Source organism: Schistocerca piceifrons, unplaced genomic scaffold, assembly GCF_021461385.2.
Source record: "Schistocerca piceifrons isolate TAMUIC-IGC-003096 unplaced genomic scaffold, iqSchPice1.1 HiC_scaffold_936, whole genome shotgun sequence".
NCBI lineage: Eukaryota > Metazoa > Arthropoda > Insecta > Orthoptera > Acrididae > Schistocerca > Schistocerca piceifrons.
In genome coordinates, this window is record NW_025729208.1 from 4,472,046 (window position 1) to 4,477,045 (window position 5,000).

Sequence of the window (5,000 nt, forward strand, 5' to 3'; positions counted from 1 at the left end):
CCCACCGAATCAAGAAAGAGCTATCAATCTGTCAATCCTTCCGGTGTCCGGGCCTGGTGAGGTTTCCCGTGTTGAGTCAAATTAAGCCGCAGGCTCCACTCCTGGTGGTGCCCTTCCGTCAATTCCTTTAAGTTTCAGCTTTGCAACCATACTTCCCCCGGAACCCAAAAGCTTTGGTTTCCCGGAGGCTGCCCGCCGAGTCATCGGAGGAACTGCGGCGGATCGCTGGCTGGCATCGTTTATGGTTAGAACTAGGGCGGTATCTGATCGCCTTCGAACCTCTAACTTTCGTTCTTGATTAATGAAAACATACTTGGCAAATGCTTTCGCTTCTGTTCGTCTTGCGACGATCCAAGAATTTCACCTCTAACGTCGCAATACGAATGCCCCCGCCTGTCCCTATTAATCATTACCTCGGGTTCCGAAAACCAACAAAATAGAACCGAGGTCCTATTCCATTATTCCATGCACACAGTATTCAGGCGGGCTTGCCTGCTTTAAGCACTCTAATTTGTTCAAAGTAAACGTGCCGGCCCACCGAGACACTCAATAAAGAGCACCCTGGTAGGATTTCAACGGGGTCCGCCTCGGGACGCACGAGCACGCACGAGGCGGTCGCACGCCTTCAGCTCGCCCCACCGGCAGGACGTCCCACGATACATGCCAGTTAAACACCGACGGGCGGTGAACCAACAGCGTGGGACACAAATCCAACTACGAGCTTTTTAACCGCAACAACTTTAATATACGCTATTGGAGCTGGAATTACCGCGGCTGCTGGCACCAGACTTGCCCTCCAATAGATACTCGTTAAAGGATTTAAAGTGTACTCATTCCGATTACGGGGCCTCGGATGAGTCCCGTATCGTTATTTTTCGTCACTACCTCCCCGTGCCGGGAGTGGGTAATTTGCGCGCCTGCTGCCTTCCTTGGATGTGGTAGCCGTTTCTCAGGCTCCCTCTCCGGAATCGAACCCTGATTCCCCGTTACCCGTTACAACCATGGTAGGCGCAGAACCTACCATCGACAGTTGATAAGGCAGACATTTGAAAGATGCGTCGCCGGTACGAGGACCGTGCGATCAGCCCAAAGTTATTCAGAGTCACCAAGGCAAACGGACCGGACGAGCCGACCGATTGGTTTTGATCTAATAAAAGCGTCCCTTCCATCTCTGGTCGGGACTCTGTTTGCATGTATTAGCTCTAGAATTACCACAGTTATCCAAGTAACGTGGGTACGATCTAAGGAACCATAACTGATTTAATGAGCCATTCGCGGTTTCACCTTAATGCGGCTTGTACTGAGACATGCATGGCTTAATCTTTGAGACAAGCATATGACTACTGGCAGGATCAACCAGGGAGCTGCGTCAACTAGAGCTGAGCAGCCGGCCGCCCGGGAGTGTGTCCCGGGGGCCCGCGCGAACACGCAAGCGTCCGCTCAATCATTCTGCAAACAGGAGGAGGCTGAGCTCCCCTGCACAATACACCTCGAAACCCTCTCAGGTCCCGGCGGCGCGCAGCGCCGTCCCAAGTACTTGGTCGGGTTCGAGAGAGGCGCAATCGCCCGGAGTTAGGCGAGTAGACGCTTTCGGTGCGACCACCCGTGCTCCCAACTGAGCTTGCCGCTGCCGACAGAGGCCCGGGAGCGTGCTGTCGTGGCATTGCCGGCGGGAGACAACACGCGCCACCTACGGTGACCGGCAGCTCCAACGCCAGCGCCACAGAAGGACAAAAGCCCCACTTGGGTGCCGAAGCGAACTCTCCCAGCACAGCGCACGCGCCAACACATCCGCACAGCTGCGATACAAACCACCAGCGAGAACCGCTGGGGCGACCGAGCAGCAGACGGCGTCGCGGCGCCGAGCGCCGGGCGGCGGCGCATCCTCAACGCACACAGTCCTCAATCGGACCAGCACACTGAAGATGTCCACCGCGCTTCGCACCGGGCCCGCGAGGACCTACTTTGGCCGCACGGCGCCGCGCGCAGGGTGCGCCGGCGCGCAGCTGCGACGCCTGCCGCGTCCGTCGGCCGGCGCGCCTGCCACTGGCCGCCCCCACCAGCCGGCTGTAGCGCGTGCGCCCACGCACCGCGCGGCCAGCACGCCGGGAGGCGCCCCCTCACCGGCCGGGGACGGTCCCACCCAGCCACCGCCGCGTATCGCTTCACACCCAGATGCCGTTCAGTTTCGTCGGCATGGTGGGTATCGCTGGAACAACCGGTTAGTACCTCAACCTATCGTCGCCATCACCGATTCACCCCTAGCGAGAACAACCGCACCACAACAGGTTACCATTTGTTCATTTGCGTAACTTCACCAGAAAACGCAGGCGTCCATCGCCATTTGCAACTTCAACGATTATTGCATGCCTGTGTCAGGTGTCACGCCACACTACGTCTGCCCACATACACGCAACAAAATGTGCACGCCTAGACAATACGTGGAAGGTGGCCCCCGTACGTATGCGATGTCCATTGCTCGAACGACTGTCAACCGGCCTCTGTAGCATGTCGCAGATATGGAACGCGGTGCACCATGCCATCACGGTGTGTGAGGAGAGACGACTAGGTCCGAATACATCAACAGACAGCTCATGCTGATCGCCATCCACGGCGTCCGTTCCTCCCACACGTCTCTATGGCGTACCACACTGCAATCCAGCTCTCATAGGGAGACGACACGTAGCTGCGTGCACAATATTTGCACTGTATGGTCCGCCGTTTTTGGGCGCAGTCGTTGTGCGGTCACACATGTGCCACGATGTATCATTCAGTACATAAGGACGAATGTGCAGTACAGATTGTGGTTCACGCGTACGACATCAGCGGACAGTTGACACAGGCCGCACCACAACGTAGCCTGAGTACGTCGCATGCGAAGGGCATTGAACATGCAAACTTCTCACCAACCAGCTTGCGAAGGCAGGGGGCAAGGTGGGGACGTGGGGAGGGGCGGCATGTACGTCCTGCTGCCATCCACATTACAGTGTACAGCAGGAGCATGTGGAAAGTGAGCAAGACTTGCAAGGTGTTTAACATGAAGCGATACACAGGGGTGCGGGCAGTGCGAGTAGCGAACTATATTGCGAGGGTTGCGGGTGGGCAACACTACAGTAATTGAACGAGTCGTATAACAATTACAGAGCAGGTTTAGGCGACAACGTGGGTTACGTTAAGGCGACAACATGGGTTAGGTTAAGGCACAACATGGGTTAGGTTAAGGCACAACATGGGTTAGGTTAAGGCACAACATGGGTTAGGTTAAGGCACAACATGGGTTAGGTTAAGGCACAACATGGGTTAGGTTAAGGCACAACATGGGTTAGGTTAAGGCACAACATGGGTTAGGTTAAGGCACAACATGGGTTAGGTTGAGGCACAACATGGGTTAGGTTAAGGCACAACATGGGTTAGGTTGAGGCACAACATGGGTTAGGTTGAGGCACAACATGGGTTAGGTTGAGGCACAACATGGGTTAGGTTAAGGTACAACATGGGTTAGGTTAAGGTACAACATGGGTTAGGTTAAGGTACAACATGGGTTAGGTTAAGGTACAACATGGGTTAGGTTAAGGTACAACATGGGTTAGGTTAAGGTACAACATAGGTTAGGTTAAGGTACAACATAGGTTAGGTTAAGGTACAACATAGGTTAGGTTAAGGTACAACATAGGTTAGGTTAAGGTACAACATAGGTTAGGTTAAGGTACAACATAGGTTAGGTTAAGGTACAACATAGGTTAGGTTAAGGTACAACATAGGTTAGGTTAGGTTAGGTTAGGTTACACGTTGTTGTACGGAAAGGTGTAGGGGGGGGGGGGGGGCGGGGGCGGCAGGTTCGTTGATAGTGATTATAGTAAGTGAATGCTTGTGACATGATCAGATTTGTCACGTCAGGATGCACCTTTGGCTTATTAGAGGCGGCGCTCCAATTCTATGCTTGTGTGAGACCTGTGTCTTTGACTCATGTCATTGTTTGTGCGCTGTGACAGGAGGTACTATTGTGATGTTGGGTGCACCGTTGTATAGGACATGTGTGGGTGTTGGTGCCTGGTCTGCGCAATGGTGGATGTCGAAAGGCTGGGATATTGTATTTTCCGCACGGACCTCCTGGTCTGGTTGTGATAGTGTGGATTGTGTAATGTGGCGGAGAAGATGCACTGGATGTTGTTCCATGCTGGTGCTTACATATTGTATGTGCGCCTGTTAGAAGCAGAGAGTGGTGCGTGATCAGAGTGTCTGGCTGACGTGTGGTTCCCATTTTGGGCAGACTCTTTCAGCATGTATACGGACAGTTGTGTATATTTGCTGTAGTTTGATGGCTCTGCATTGATTACTAATCAGCGCCGTGTGTACGGGTAATCTGGTTCCAGTCCAAAATGTTCCATCTGTGTACATTAGTGACAAAGACTCCCCCCATGCAGTGGGGCTCGGTCTGTTATAACTCTTCCGCGTAATATATTTGCCCCACGTTTTTGCGACTGCGAGTGCGAGTGCAACGCGCATGGGGACCGACATGCTGATGGCTCGGTATCGGACGCCGTACAGTGAGCAACGCGATCGCGTCTCTCGCTCGTAAGTGGTACAGGTCGCGGCTCATGTATACGGACAGCGGGAATGTCGCATATTGGAAATAACTCTTCATGAAACGCAAGTTATAGGGGTGGATTGCACTTTACGAGTGCGGGAAACGTCCGCCGTTCATCCGCTGGAGGTGCGAGTTTGGCGGTTGGGGTGGTGCACGAACGGGTGCGGGTGGCGTCATTGCCGGTCCACGGCTTCGTGCGGCAGAGCCACTGGAGATTGGGTGCTATGGTCGACAGAGGCTGCAGCCTTTGTGGGTGGCGTCGAAAGGCGGCCACTGTGGCGCCATCGCTGTCTTAGTCGGCTTGGCGTCTCATAGATGGCGGTAGCGTCGTTGCAGGAGGTCATGTTGCGGGAGACCTACAGATGGCGGTATGTTTTGTGGTGCGGACGTAGTGTTGTCAGATGCGCATAGA

General features: G+C 54.2%; 1 non-coding gene across 1 annotated transcript in view; it reads right to left on the reverse strand.

Annotated features, from left to right (window-relative positions):
* LOC124772058 overlaps positions 1–1,363 on the reverse strand; it is a 1,909-nt gene extending 546 nt beyond the window's left edge. Inside the window, exon 1 of the ribosomal RNA XR_007013738.1 lies at positions 1–1,363. This exon is cut by the window's left edge and continues 546 nt beyond it. This is a non-coding gene — a ribosomal RNA (small subunit ribosomal RNA).
* Between the last annotated feature and the right edge of the window lie 3,637 nt (positions 1,364–5,000).